The 16,690-nt window shown below is 39.0% G+C and overlaps 1 long non-coding RNA gene across 1 annotated transcript in view; it reads right to left on the bottom strand.

Annotated features, from left to right (window-relative positions):
* LOC127536272 (uncharacterized) overlaps positions 1-16,690 on the bottom strand; it is a 578,171-nt gene that overhangs the window by 347,462 nt on the left and 214,019 nt on the right. The gene's annotated exons all lie outside the window — the stretch shown is intronic.

A 16,690-nucleotide genomic window follows, 5' to 3' on the forward strand; every position in this document is an offset into this window, starting at 1 on the left:
AACTAAACCTAAGATAAGATAACTTAAGACAAGCTAAGCTAACTTAACCTAAGATAAGATAACTTAAGACAAGATAACAAAAGATAAGCGAAGAAACATAACTTAAGATATATTAAGATAACTTAAAGATAAGATATGCAACTTAACCAATGATAAGTTAAGATAACATCACTTAAGACAAGTAAAGATAACTTATACTAAGATAAGTTAAGAAATTATAACTTAAGAGAAGATAAGATAGGATAATTTAAGATAGGTTAAGATAACACAAGCTAAGATAGTTTAACCAAAGATAATCTAAGACAACCTAACTTAAGATAAGTTCAAATAACTTAATTTATGATAAATTAAGGTCATTTAAGCTAAGGTTTACTGATCCCTCAGCAGGGAAATCCACACATTTGAACATTTAAACAGCTACATAAAAAGAACCACAGTAAAAAAAAAAAAAAAGACAAGAAATTCAAAAGAAGAATAAAAATGAAAATTAGGATATTAATAATGTCTATGTGCACCTTTCACATGCACAAATTTGGTGGATATTTCTACCCACACTGTAGTTACACATGGTGTGCAGAATATAATGTCTGAAAGAATAGCAGTGCTACATTGTGTTAATCCACTTGAAAAGACACATTCCTCAAAACTATAAGTGAACTAAGAGATTTTATAAAAATTACAACCCCATGCAAATGTGTTCTGGGCCTATATGTGAATCAGGATGTGGCAGCCATTGAGGACGAGCCGGGACTGCAAGTTCTACAAAACAGCAATCCAATCTCAGCACAGTTCTCGTCTATGGCCCAAAATCCACCATTTTGTCGGCGGAAATGCAGAAGATTTGATTTCATTCTGAGAGTATTGCCAGCTTTAGTGCGTCTATATGGACCAGTGGAGCTTAGCAGAAGTAAAAGTGCTTCCTCTTGTGTGTGCGTTTGTGTCCGGCAGCGCACCCAGCTTGAATGCAATCCCCTTCAAGTCTGTGTGGTTGTGTATTAGTAGTAGATGTGGGCATTCAGTCACAAACTTCAACCAACTGAGTCACACACACACACACATATATACATATATATCCAGTCCTGCACACACACACACACACAGCCCTTTGCCAGGAAAGTTGTGCACTTGAAGCCGTTGATTAGTCTGGCTGCTGGTACTTCCTAGCATCTCCATTTAGTCATTATCGAAGGCACATCTGCTCTCTATGAGCGGCTCCTGTTTATACCCCCATCATCCACAATGCAGGGACACACACACACAGAGGGATGCACAAACACCTTGACAGACCTGAAAACAAGCACACACACACACACACACAGAGTCACACAAGCACGCCGCCGTCTACACAAACACACACACCTCAAGGAGAATCACAATGGGAGCGAGGCACTTTCCGATCATCTCACATCAGCTCAACACCCCTCCATAAATAGAAAAACTGGCTCAGCACCGCAGGGAGGAAACAACATTTGGAGAACAGATTAAAGTGGGGGTTTGTGGGGTGGAGGTGTGCGCACAAAGCGTGTGTGTGTGTGGTATTGTTTTGTAGAGCTGGGTACCGCCTCGTGTACGTTCATCAAGAGAGGTGTTTGGGTCAGATAGTAATGAAACAGCGAGACTACTTCCTCTCTTTCTTTCCTAATGCACTTTACATGGTGTGTGGGTCTGTAAAGGCATGTGTCAAACAGCTTGTATCAGTGTTATCTCCAGCGTGTTTTTGTGTGTGTTCGTGTGCGCGAGGAAGACTGAGTCACCCTCTGGCTTGCCATCCTTATCCCTGGCACCGACGCTCCGTGTTTAGCCCCACAGCAGTGGCGGTGAGAAGTCCTCACAATTCAATCAAACAGACAACATGAAGGGGAAACTGGGGAAGAGGAGAGAAACAATTAAGTCTGACAGAAAAGGTGGCGACGGGGGAGAAACTGTGGAGTTTAGGGGGAAGTGGTGAGAGAACTGAGGGAGTAAATAAGACAGAAAAGGTGAGAGGAGGCAGAGAGAGGTGGATTTAAAGATGATTCTTCAGCTAATGTAGTGACTATTTTACCAATAAGTCGATTAATCTAAACTGTTAATGCACCACCAAGACAAAAAAACCTAATTGACCATTTCATTTCAGTTAATGGAGCTCTTCATGTTAATGAACATGCTGCAGTCTCAGGGCGATTGTCTTTTCTGACGGTGCATTTTCCAGAATACTGTTTTCTCTCCAGGTGCTCGTGTATTGTGCCGCTGTGATGTAACATCAATACCCTGCACAGAGTACAAACCACCTTTTTGTACTGTGATCATTTGCAGTACATCCCAACTTTCAAAGCCTTTTGTCTTGGGAGATTTTATGCTGTCGGACTCTGATGCAACTGAGTCTGTAGCGATGAATCTATGCGACTAATGACTGGAGCCAAAATCAGCTGATGCAACGATCGCATACTGATATGGAAAGGAATACAATATAATGAACAGCAGCAATTTGGTGAAAGAATGAATAAAAAACGTGTCTGTTTAAAATATGACATCTATCATGCCGACTAATTGCTACAATTACTACTACAATGAATTCATTGCATCACTTTTTGGCATGATTTCTGATGTTTAGTTTTGTTTCCTGTTTTATTTTGAAAATATCCCCAGCTGTTTGTCCATTTCCCTCCTCTTTTGATCGCCCTCATTAGTTTTGCTTGTGTCTTGTCTTTCTAATCAGTTTTTTGCTTATACATAATCCTGCATCTTCTTAGTATGACCCGTTTTATCTCCCTGACTTCCTTTTTTTGGATTTTTATTTTTTGAGGTTTTCTGTACTCGGAATTAGCCATTTAAAAACCACATGGACTTTTAGCTTGGATTTTTCTGGACCACTGGTCTGTTTTTTTTTCCCCCAACTGTCACCTTTGTTAAGTGAGTTTTGATTAAAGCTTTGCTGCCTCAACCTGTCTGCTTCGTTCATCCCCTGACAGCTTTCCTTCAATATCCTTCAGTTCCACTCACTGATTACCACATGGACGCTCACACAGAAAACCGTTTTCATTCCCAGGACCTTAAATTCTGCCATATTTTTCAAAACCACTTGAGTGTCAGAGTGACACACAAAATGTCCTCTGACACTGGTATCACTGGTGTCAATATTTGCTGCCGATGTAGGGTTAAGAGTTGTTTTTTCCACTTTGGTTGCAAGGGTGAATGGGGTACTTTCAATCAGGAGATAGATGTTTGTGTCTCGTGTTGAATCATTATTATTTCATTTATTTTATCGATTCAAGTCTTATTTTGTTAACTGGTTATGTTTAGACATTAAAAATAGCCAGTTAACTTCGGGAAAAGATCATAGTTTGGGTCAAAATGACAACTTGGCGTAACCTGAACAGGAGCAACAATAACGACCCCACCAGAGAACATCTGGCTTTGGATTTGCGGTTTTTATTTCTTTGGGACAACTCTGTGAAATGAAAAAAGTCACTAGAAGCTAGTCAGCACTTTAAATTATTACACGAAAGGGTTTTGACACAGCTGCAGAATGTGACGACTGTGAGACTTATTCAGACAAGAGAAAGGTAGTCTTACTTAATCCTGTCAATAGAATTTTACAAAAACACCAGAAAAATGAAGTAACGTGAAGTTTACTCTCATCCGTTCAGAGTCTCATTTGAGACTGGAGATAGCTCCAACTGTCAAAACACTATTGCAGTCATATCAAGACATGTTGCAACATTTCATAACATATTCTTTGACAGCAGTCGTGTGTGAACTTGCATCTCAGATGAGGACGAACTGGTAGAATAACAATTCAGACATCCAACAAGATTAGCATTAAAGCTTTGAATAACGAACCACCATTGATCTGGATTTAAATTTTGCTGAGGGAAACCAGTTCAGAGTTAAAGTCCAGCTAAGTGTTTGCCCTAATCATGCTTTTCTCTATCGTAAAACGCTGTGAAAAAGGATAAACCCAGATTGCCACTGTCCGAGCTACCTCCACACTTTCTTTTTTTGCTGTATTACATGAACATTGCACCACTGGCTGTGTCCCCTGGCTTCCTTCTTACGCCTGTTTATGAAACTCTTTGTCTTCTGCTGCAGCAAAAACACAATTTCCCTGCTCGGATATTTTAAGTTTCATCTCATCTCCAGACAGATTCAGGCATTCTGCGCCACCAGCAATGTGCCTCTTTATAACCGAAATGTCAGAAATAGTACAAAACACCGGCTGCCGATTCTGATTCCCTTTGAGCTTCAAGTCAAGGTAAGTTGGACGGAAATTTCCCCGCACATTAGGTGGGGAAAGTCACTGATATCTTTGTTCTGCAGTGGCTCGAATTTTCACCGTCCTGAGGTAAGAAAAATTTAGCAGACGTCCTCTAGGAATACTAAAGCTGTCCTGAGAGGGATTAAGAGCAAAACATGGTGGGGGGAGATACGCACCGGAGAAGAGGAACAAGCTGAAGGTGCTTAATTGAACATGAGACGCATCATACAATATTCATAAGTGATGTGTATTTATGAATGTCGCCGCTAGTTTGACAGCAGTTTACCTGCACTGAGGAGAAGCAGGTATTCCTTCACAGGCTTTTAAGTCGCTGCCACCTGTCAGCGTCTGCGGCTCTACTGAGTGATTTAGAGCATTTTATCCAGCAGCAAATTACCATCCGAGTGTGTCCAAGTCAGCTTAAGAACAAGAGTTATGAATGCGGCGCGTCTGAAGGACCATTTTGAAAAACACCACCGCAAGACAGTTTAATTGTTTCCCGTCGTCACAACAAGTCGGCGCCGGTGTCAGCTCTCGAGAGAAACGTTTTACAAATGCTGCATCCACATATGCACGGGAAAAACCTGTCGCAGCGGCACTGGTGCAGAGCCGCCTCGACGATTTACATATTCTCACAGTGACAGGGTGCAGGAGGAACAGGACCTCACATGCGGCGCAGAGAAAGGTGAAAAGAAACTCAACAGAGGACGGCGGGAGTTCAGTTAAGGTGCAGACTTCATTTCCCCCCCTTTTAAAAGTTGCAGTCGAACTTCTAACACAAAGAGACTCTTAAGGCAGTGTTTCCGTGGCACTTCAGCTCCGCTCTTTCATCTCCGAGCAGTCGGCTGTGACACAAGCCTAAGAGGAATATACAGCGTGAGGAGGGTTCTCGTGGGGTTCAGCTGCCATTTGTTGTCTCATTAGGCGGCTTCTTGTGCGTCTCCCTCTCAAAACCAGAGCTTTGCTTTGGCACGAACGAAAACACACATCAAGATGCATGTGCTGTTAGGTTTCCCAGCTCTTTATTCCCTTTTTAAAAACACCTTAGTGCCACTGAAGGACTTTGATGTAGTGGTAGATTATCATCAGTGACCAATTAAACCACCAAACCAGGTTTTCACACTTTTAAAACTCCCATTTTCTAAAGGATTTGCATCATTAAAAGGCACTATTTAAGTTGAACAGACACTGATTCACACCCACACTCGTACCCGACAGAAAGATTCAACAAGGTTCAGCAGCCACAAGACAAACTGTATTGTTCAAACACCTTCAACCTGCTTTTTTTTTTTTAAACACATTTTCAGTTAAACGCCAGAGTGGAAACGCAGCAAACCTTTAAATGATACAGAAACATACGCTCGGCTGAGGAGGAAATTTGACACAAAGAAAAGCAGAGGAGGTGAGAAAGACTGACAGAAACAGATTTTTCAATTAGACCTTGACACTGCAACACCTCTAGATGTACACCTCGCTCAAGATTACCAGAAAGCCCGAAACACTGCATGTTACAAGAATATCAGCAGCTCAACCTCAAATATGATGGACATTTCCCCTCCAGAATACACTGCAAAAAGTGAATTTGAGCTGCAGTTGAGGTAAAGCACCGTTTCAAATCTTCTTATCTTTCTGCTTTGGCGACAGCGGGTTAGTTTGGTGGGTTCTGTCGACTTGAAATCACATTTTGTCCTATGAAATGGTGTTCAAATTGAATCAAAAGTGCAAAAATTACATCCACTGCTTCGGAGTTTTCTGTTGCAACTCAATCGCTGTTTTCTTTGAGTAGGATTAAAGAGTAAAGAAATGAAAATTAATCGTGTTTTCATTGACATTTTGGAGCAAAACTGGGAAAATCTAAAAACTTCAATCTGACTTTTCTTAAAGGTTGTTGCTAGAGGTACGGACCCGTACCCGTAGCCTGTGGACTACGGATACGGCACTTGCCATTTGCCAATCAGATATGCGAGATCTGGTCACGTGACTCCCGGTAGACGCTAGCGGTACGGACCCGTAGCATCGGTACTACAGGTACGGACCCTAAACCTGACCCTACACCAACCCTAACCTTAACCTTTGCTTACCTTTCAACAGTTTGCAGTGGTTAGCAGCTTCTTGACTCGCGAGACTCGCGTACGGGTCCATATCTGTCTGACAAATGGAAAGTGCCGTATCCGTAGCCCACAGGCTGCGGGTACGGGTCCGTATCTGTAGACACTACTTTTCTTAAAGTTTGGCTGTATCAATGCTGATTTTTTTCAAGTACATCTGAATTAACTAACATTATATTACTTGTTAACTTAATGTAGATTAACTTAATTTAGTTTGGTGTTATTAATCGAAGTAGTTTATTAAAGATGATCTAACAATTCTCTTTTTTCCAGCTCGACATGATAAATAAAACACACAACACATGAATCAGACTCATTCATAAAAATCCAAATATCATCGTAAGGAAGGAGCATTAATATCCTGCAACATTCCTGCTTTACTTTTGCAGATTTATTCAGATTTATGCTCAACACGTGCAGCATTTTATTGGAAACCAGTGAACCATTCAACCTGATCTTATGTTAGGTGTTGAAGTGCTGCAAAGAGCAATATAGAACTATAACAGAATGTATTAAATCAATGACATTAATAGTATTTATTAACTTCATTTTGATGAATATAACTCATTTTGGTGTTACATTCTCTTTTTTCAGCTGTGGTTGATGAAAAACACGATACATGAATGAACATTTTAAGATGATATTGAATAAAAATTCCAATATCATCTTAAAACGATAAAAAGTCCTGTAACATTCTTGCTTTACTTGTTTTAGAGTAATTTTCAGATTTTTGTTCAAAATTTGTAGCATTTTATTGGAAGCCAGTGAACCATTACATCTGATCTTATATGTAAAGTGTTTGAGTGCCACGAAGAGCAATATACAACTCTAAGAGACCGTATAAATCAATTACATTAATGTTATTTGTTAACTGAATTGGGATAAACCTTATTTAACTTGGTGTTCTCAACTGAAGCAATTTGTTTAAGTTGGTCCAACAATTTTCTTTTTTCAGTTGTAGATGATAAAAAAACATAATACATGAATCAAATTCATTCATAAAAATTCAGATATCATCTTAAGATCCTCTTCTTGCTTTGCTGTTGGAGATTTTTTTCAGATTTTCGTCCAGAATTTGTAGCATTTTATTGGAAGCCAGTGAACCATTCAACCTGATCTTATATGTAAAATGTTTGAGTGCCACAAAGAGCAATACAGCACTACAATAGCATCTATTAAATCAGTGGCATTATTTTACTTGTTAACTTACTTTGGATGAGCCCAATTCGATTTGGTGTTATCAGTTGAAGCAGTACGGTTAAGTTGGCCCAGAATTTTTCAGTGCAGCTAAGAAATAAACACGATACACTAATCCAACTCAATTATAACAGTTTAAATATCATCTTAAGGACACTGGCAACATTCCTCTTTTACTTATTTTGCTGGAATTTTCAGATTTTTCTTCAAAACTTGCAGCAGTTCTATGGAAGCCAGCAAACAGTTACACCTAATCTTATATGTAAAGTGTTTGCCACAAAGAGCAATATAGAACCAGAATAGAATGTATTCAATCAGTTACATTAATATTATTTGTTAACTTAATTTGGATGAACCTAATTCAGTTTGGTGTTATTAATTGAAGCAACTCATTTAAGTTGGTCCACATTTCTCTTTTTTTTCAGCTGTAAATGATTAAAAACACGCTACATGAATAAAATTTATTCCTAAAAAATCAAATATCATTATAAGAAGGTTGCATTTCATTTCATTTCATTTATTTATTCATCAGGACAGTGTACAATGACATTAAGCTCAAGAGCAAAGATGTTTGTACCAGACTGTAGCTTTTCAAGCTAATTTCCATGTGTAGTCCTTAGGGAAAGGGACGGGGGCCAAGGTGCAAATACACATAAAATACCTTTGACTATTTTCAAATAGTCCCATTCATAGAGTTGCAGAATTAAAACTCATTATTCTTCAAAAACATCCGTAACATGTCAGCCATTCATCATCCCAAGCAAATGCCTTTATAATCTCATAAACTTAATAAACTCATTCATCACGTACAAGGTAACATTCACTTCTACACATCACACACTCTTAATGTTCACATCTCTGGTTCTCCATAAACCAATCTTTCACTTGTTTGGTGAAGGTTCTATACTCACTTAAGCTCAATATTTCTGTGGGGAGCTTGTTCCATTTCTTTATACTTATGTAAGAAAATGCAGACTTTGCAATTGCGGAGCGATAACTTGGGATACTACATTCCCCCCTAGTATTACTTCTAGTTACCCTTTTAGCTGTGTCTGCAATCAAATGGACAAAAACTTTGAGTGGCGGTGGGGCCAAGTTGTGGACAATCTTGAAGACTAGTTGGACATGTGAAAGAGAAACAATATTATCAAAGCTAAGCATTCCATATTTGTTTAGTATGTGACAGTGATGATATCTCTTGCTTTTTTTTATCCAATATTTTGAGCGTGTTCTTGTATATGGATTCCAGTGGTTTTAAACTGGTTTTATTAGCCTGTGACCAGCTGGTGATGCAGTAGGAGAGGTGAGACATAATCATAGCATTGAAGAAGCTTTTGGCTGCTTCTATTGAAAGGGAGTTCCGTATATTTCTGAAGGTGGCTGAGCTATACTTTAGAGTTTTTATCATGTTTTTAATGTGCTTATTAAAGTTAAGGTTGGGATCGAGTATGAGACCTAAATATTTGCATTAAAGTCCTGAAACTTTCCTGCCTTACTTGTTTTGCTGGAATTTTCTGCTTGTCGTTCAAAACTTGCAGCATTTCTGTGGAAGCCAGTAGTACAGCATTCTACCTGATCCTATATGTATAATGTCTGAGTGCCACAAAGAGCAATATAGAACTATAATATAATGTATTAGCCTTGTGGTTCTCTTCTTTTATGCCGTCTTATTGAGTCGAGGCTCAACAAAGCAGAGATGAAGCCGCTCCCTGCCATTAGCAGCTCTTATGATGAGCATAGATTAAGAGGCCCGGTGCTTCCTCTCTGCTTACTGTAACTTTCTCCAAAGACGTTACCGGCTTACAGTATCTGCACTCCAACAATACCTCACTCTCATAATTACCCATTTTTCAAGTAAGCAGATCTGCACTCTGCTTCATAATCAGTTCTGCGCTGTAAAGATCTGCGATAATATAAATTTGTGGACGGTGTGTGCGGCGGAGAAATTGCATGGGAGCCGGGGTATTGATTTCATTTATCTCCGCCGGTGCTGGAACTTGTAAACAGGTGTCTGCTGATTCTGTTACAGAGTTATAGCACGCTTTGTTGTTAATGCAGTGGAAGAGTAATGCAAGGAGACGTATCAAGGTCATCCTGTTCGTCAGCAGCTACCATCGAGGTGCATCTTCACCGGCTCGGCGTCGCAGCAGGCAGCTGTGCAAGCCTGTGCATACTGTCCAGGTGTGAATGAACACGACGAAGCTTTGTGGATGTGAAACAGGCCGTGAATGATGGGAAACATGTGCACCTTGGAAAACAGTCCCCGGAGAACATCATGCTAAAGGTGCACTTTAAACATCAATACATCAATGTCAGAGTAAATACAAACTCCTGGTGTAATTACCATCAGCAAATGAGATCACAGTGGAGACGACAGCATGGAGGTGAGGTTCTAGAGACGCTCCACCTGACACCATGAAGGCTGTATGATGGATTTTTTTTTTTTTAAAAAAGGCTGAAACTAAATCTATTTACAGCATCAGTTATGGGGTGCTCCATCTCAAATCATCACGTTTTTTGAACAATTTCTGCCCAACCATATCTGATTTGCCCAAAGCAAGGAATGTGGACATTGATGAAGATATGTGTGAAATTTAAGCTTGATGCATTTTTTCCAAAATAAAAAAAAAAAAAATCATTGATCCACTTTTAGTACGTTTTTCGAACATCAAAATTTAAGGCTGTGTTTTAACGTTAAATTCTCTCGAACTATTAAAGATGAATACCTGGAATCGTCACTGTTACTCAACCAAGGAACACAGCGGAGTTATGTGACAATCGGCATACATTTGTCCTTCCGTCTGTTAGTCTGTCTGTCTGTCTGTCTGTTAGCAACATTACTCAAAAACGGAGTAAAGGATTTGGATGAAATTTTCAGGGAAAGTCAGAAAATGACACAACAGCCAAGTGATTAGATTTTGGCAGTGATGCAACTTATAGTCTGGATCCACGGATTGGTTAAGGATTTCTGTATCATTGCGAAATAGTGGAACAGCGTCACTGTAACTATGACAACTAGTGAGTGCTACATCAGCTGCCTGCTGACGATCACATGATTGTGATCTGACTAAAAATACACTGCTGCAGATTTATCAGGACTTATTCTTTCGGAAATGACACGACTGAGCAGCCTTGCCACGGTACTATGCTCTCTCAGTGCTTTTCTTGTTTCTCATCATGTCATTGATGAAGAATCTACATTATTATGGGTGAGTTAGAAAAATGCAAAAAATTAAAGCCACTGTGAAAAGTCCCGTCTTCGAGCACGAAAAATTCATATACTCATTGGAAGAGACACTAGAAGGTGTTAAGATGAATTATTTTCATTTTAATTACTCGTCAACCCACTTTCTGCACATTGAAATTTAAGGACACATCTCAGGAACTATTTACAATCCGAACATGACCTCAAACTACAATGTGCAGATGAAAATGTGCTGGAAGTCGATCGTCAGGCAGTTTTTAAAAAATTATCTCGTTACATATTTGATATATCTACTATTATTTCACAGATGCCATTTTAAGTAGCCATAGTTTATGATAAAAAATAAAAGTTTCAAGCAGATCAGAAATGGTCGAACAGAAGGACCCTGATGATTTGAGATGAAATAATACTTGTGCTGGGCAGTGAGAACCAGTTAGAGCTTAGAATCAGTTCCAAAAGTGAGTTCCAAAGAAATCAGTAATAAAGTCTGGATTCTGTTTAGGAAATCTGAGCTTCCAAGTGGTGAAAAACAGACACCTGCCATGTATTTTCTATTATCTGTCTGCACTATTAGTGGTACCAATTGGATTCCTGCATGTCTGCCTGTTTCTTAATGCATTTGTCTTAATAAATCATGAGTCCGGTATTATTCTCAGCCAACCTGCTCAGCTGCTGCCGAGTTGTTTGTTCAGAAGGTGGCTGGCACAAATTGTTTGCACTTAGCAAATGCTGTGATACAAAATGCTTTACAAGGACAGGATTGGGATTAAGCTCTGGTGTTGTTACAGTAAAATAGCCAAAGAAACCTGAAACGAAACCCTTGGTGTTACGGTTACTTCATCTAGGTGTAAGAAGAATCACTCGGAGAAGAGATACCACAGCTAAGATGTTTGTATTGCGCCAAAGAGTGGAAAACTGAATATGTTTATAATGTGTAGAATCAGAATCAGAAAAGCCTTTATTGCCAAGTGAGTACACACAAGGAATTTGACTTGGTGTATGGAGTTGCAGTACCTACAACAACAACAGACAGTAAAAGAATAAATATGCAAATCTAAATCTGAGAAATTCTAAAGAAAAAATGCTATACGTATAAGAAGTATTGTGTAAAAGTGAGTGTTAAAGTACTGTGTGGAAAAAAAGATATAAATTTGCTTTAACCAGGGTAGTAAATTAGAAAACAATTTAAACGACAATATTAGAATAGAATAGAATAGAATAGAATAGAATAGAATAGAATAGAATAGAATAGAATAGAAAGCCTTTATTGTCATTGCACACGGGTATACAACGAAATCGGGAATTGCACATTGCTATGAAGGTATTGCAGTGTAAAGGCACTGCTCATGAGGTTAAATTCTGTATGTGTGTTGAATATTGCGCTGGTAGTGAAGCAGGAGTCCTTAATGATTTTCTGATTTATTGTTCATGAGGGACATGGCCTGAGGGAAGAAGCTGCTCCGGTGTCGGTATGTTCTGGTGCTCCGGCCGGACGGCAGCAGGTCAAACAGGTGGTGACCTGGGTTGTAAGGTCTGAGAGGATTTTTTTCTGCCCTTTTCCTCATCCTGGAGAAGTACAGGTCCTGAAGGGAGGGCAGTGGAACACCAATGATTCTGTCAGCAGTCATGATTGTCCGTTGCAGTCTGATTTGGTGGCAGAACCGAACCAGACAGTTAGAGATGAGCACAGGACAGACTCAAAGAAGGACTGAAGAACTCCATCTCAGTCACAGTGCTGTTCAGGATGGTGAGGTGGGGGAGGATGCAGAGGAGTTCCTTCCAAAGTCTGCGGTCATCTACACTGTTTGATTGTTGCATCAGACAGCCAGCTGCTCCACCATCTGTCTGTAGGTAGACTCATCACTGTCTTAGATGAGCCCAACCACTGTGGTATCATTTGCAAACTTTAGGAGCTTCACAAAGGGGTGTGAGGAGGTGCAGTCATAAGTGCAAAGGGAGAAGAGCAGAGCACACATCTCTAAGGGGCGCCACTGCTGATGGTGCAGTTGCTGGATGTGAAGTTACCCAAACTCTCAAGCTGCTGTTTGTCTGTCAGGAAGCTGGAGATCCACTGACAGGTGAAGGGTGGGACAGACAGCTGGGTGAGTTTGGGCAGGAGGAGATCCGGGATGATCGTGTTGAAGGTCGAGCTGAAGTCCGCAAACAGAATCCTTGCGCAGGAATTTTCCGGGAATGACGGGACCCGAACGAGGGATCTTCTAGCTGCAAGGTGAGAAGTGCTAACCACCACTCTACTGTGCAGCCCGTAAAATATACAAGAAGACAATAGAATAAACAGCACAGGTTTATTCTCCTTAACGTTTCTAAAATATTACCACCCACCATCTCATTCACCAATTAGAATTTATCCTCTAATGCATGTTATAAATCAGCTTGTTCAGTTATTTTCCCAGCTTCTGATCCTCTCTCAGACCAGAGACAGGAGCCCCATTCATGATCAAGAGCTCATCATTTCTCTTCAGCGACAGTGAACAAAACACAACACTTTCAGAAACCCTCTGGACACATTGCAGCCGAATGAGGTAACTTTACAGCCCTGATACCAACACTTTACTGTCACTACTGTTTCTGTCACAACTAACCCACTAATCTACGTCACCATCCTCCTGATTGTAGCTGGGACAACTTCACTTGTTAAAAACCATAGGATCTAAAATTAAATTGGAATAAATATTAAGCATTTGTTTAATACAGATGGTCATTGATGTAGGAGGTGCTTCACCTTGATTGAAAGTACGAAAAACAGACTGTAAAAGTCCTCCAATGAATATGTCACTTAAAATACTTATTATTGGAAAAATGTCTATGAAATTAAAAATAAAATGTTTCCTGTGACTGCTAGACTATAATACAGTATATTGTGTTTGGATTACTGGTAGTTTTTCATTAGAGGTCCCATATTATTGTCCTTTTCAGCAAATTAATCAGAGTGTTATATGTGTCTACAGTCTGTCGTTTAGTTTTTCAGCTCAAAATACTAAAAAAAAAACCCCAGTTCATTTCACCACAATGGTTTAATCTCTTGTTTTAGGACTGCTTTAAACAAACTGTTCTGCACTGATAACCAATGAGCTGCTGCTGGTCCCGCCCCCTTCAGGAAGAAAACTCTCTCTGCATCTGTATAATAGGGCAAATTCTTACTTGCCTGTAAAGCTGGGAGCAAGCAAGGAGTTTTTAGGAATGATGGAATAAAGCCTTTACATCTCAACAGCTTTTATTTTACTCCTTTAAGTTTATAACAAGCAGAAAACACAATAAAAATGGATTTTCTCCACATGGGAGCTTCAATGTAAAAGCTGGATTTTATAGTGGAAGTAGATCTAACTCGGCAGGATCTGAATCATTAAATTACAAATGCCAAAACAATGCTCAACCATATTTACAAGTGATTTTCAATGAGATGAAGGTAGCGCTAACACTGCTTTGAAACCAGTGGTACCATTTCATTACTGCAATACTGTTAAAGCTGTATTTGAATCTGTGCATTCAGAAGTTTATTAGGATGTTTAAACTCTTAATCAACTATAAAACTAGAGGATTACACAGTTGACATGCTAAAAATGTTAATCTTTAAATAGTCTTTCAAAAAACATGCCCAGGAAAAGCCCCCATGAGCCTGAGACGGCACCCAAAACCTAAAAGTATTTGACTGATGATGATAAAGCAAGAAACTCAAAACTGGAGCAGCCACAAGCTGTGGATGTTGTGCATTTGTCTTTTCTGAACGGTGATTAACTAGTCGATCAGTGGAAAATTAATCAATTAATTTGCTGATTTAGAATTGTCTTTTAAAGGAGCTTTAGAAGACTTTTAGACAGGCACAATAGCAGTAATGTTTCTATATCTTTTAAAAAAACAGGACTCGTTGAGGGGGAGCACAAGAGGAATGTAAAATTTGCTGTTGCAGCGAGTCCGTCAGTCTGGTCCTTTTAATTCTGCTCGTGTCTCGGAGTGTGTTTATTCATGTGATTATTGTAAAAGCTGACTGTCAACAAAAACAGGTGATGATAGGTTACAAGGCTGCAACATTTATGGATTTCAACCTCAATGTTTATTCAGTTTACTTCCTCTATTGTGTATAATTTATGCACATTTGTTCCACTCGTGCTGTTATTTGTCGTGTTATGAATCTCGCTGCAGATTTCCTTGTCCTTTTAATAACCTGCTGCTATATTTTCCCTCCGTTTCCTTTCCGGATTTCAGCATATTTATGGGAACACATTCTACACTGCAGGGAACAACAGCAGCACGGAAGCATGTACAGTAATACACAGAATATACCAGTATCCATAATTAATATTCCCCGGAGAGAGCCGTGCAGAAGCACACTTCATAATCTGTTCTACATTGTTAAGTCGAGACTTAATAAAGACCAGTGGATGGCGCCGGTGCAGGGAAATTACAAAAAGTCGAGGTATTGATTTCACGTCATCTGCAGCTGCAAACAGGCGTCAATTAAAAAGTCATAAACAAAACGTGTTTTTTTTTTTTACATTCTTTCATTTCTCAAGCAGGACCTGGTTGAGATAAAAGGAAATTCTATCCTTATTTACATTTTATTCAAACAATGATTGTCAATCTGTACGGAGGACTTGTGTAAAAGCTGAGCAGCAAGATGACAGTATTTTTGAAGGAACTAAGGTTAAAAAACACTTATTTCCTGATAGAAATCTTAGAAAATGAGAAGCAGACAGCAGATCTACCATTCAGCAGGCGAAGCTCTAAGTCAGGGGTGTCAAACATGTGGCCTGTGGGCCAAAACTGGCCCACTAGAGCACCCAATCCGGTCCACTTTACAAAGTGTAAAAATGACAGAGAAGAAACTGTAAATTTAAAACATTTTCTAGACCTTGACAAGTTGATCATAAAGTAAAATACTAGATTGTTCATTGTTCTTTTGTCATTTTGTGTCTACTTTTTGTCATTTGTGTCTATTTTATCTTGTTTTTGTTGTTTTTTGTCTTACTTTTGTCATTCATCTAATCTTTTTGTCATTTTTTTATTTCAGGTTTTTGTCATTTTGTGTGTCCTTTTTGTTTCGCTTGTGTTTTTGTCGTACTTTTTCATTTTGTGTTTTGCTTTGATCATTGTTTTGTGTATCATTTTTGTCTTTTTGTGATTTTTTTTTGTTTCACTTGTGTCATTTTTTGTCACATTTTTGGAATATTTTGTCTTGTTTTTGTTGTTTTTTTGTCTTTTTTTGTCAGATTTTTATCCTTTTGATCATGAAGTAAAATACTAGGCTGTCCAGTTCCAGATACCTGTCACTAAATGTTTTGTGCCTTTGTAGACACTCTGATCTGTAAGTTGTCATGTGTAAATGATAAATTGAAGCATAATGTCGTTAAAATTTCACTTATTTTTCTTAAGAATTTTCAGGTTGTTCATAAGGTTTTTTAAAAAGATAGTTGATTCAGTGTGAACATTTATCAGAATTTATTTTTTTGCATTAAAATGAAGGGAAATGTTTGGAGTTGTGGTTATTTATGGATTATTATTCTGTGATTTTACTGGTCCGGCCCACTTGAGATCAAATTGGGATGTATTTCTCCCCTGAACTAAGATAAGTTTGACAGCCCTGCTCCAAGTAAACTTAATGTCCAGAAACTATAAAAGCAGAAGTTTGGGTGATTTGCATCTCCACCATATGTGATGTTACAAAACAGAGGAGAGATAAATGAGATTTATTCACAGTGTCTGATGACTTGGCCAGCTCAAACAGATGAGAAACTTTAACTCATCAGGTCCAAACAGCATCTATAGTTTATGATTCGCAGCCTGAGCTGGAGGTAAAGTGAACAGATGTCTGAGATTTTTTGTAAGAATACAAATTAAAGTCTCTAAATGCACTGTTTTCTGTTTAGAAGAAGTCGGGGGCTCCTACTGCTGTACTGAGATTTGATCATCACCACTTCTTCCCAT

The sequence above is a fragment of the Acanthochromis polyacanthus genome, chromosome 11, assembly GCF_021347895.1.
Source record: "Acanthochromis polyacanthus isolate Apoly-LR-REF ecotype Palm Island chromosome 11, KAUST_Apoly_ChrSc, whole genome shotgun sequence".
In the NCBI taxonomy this organism is placed as follows: domain Eukaryota; kingdom Metazoa; phylum Chordata; class Actinopteri; family Pomacentridae; genus Acanthochromis; species Acanthochromis polyacanthus.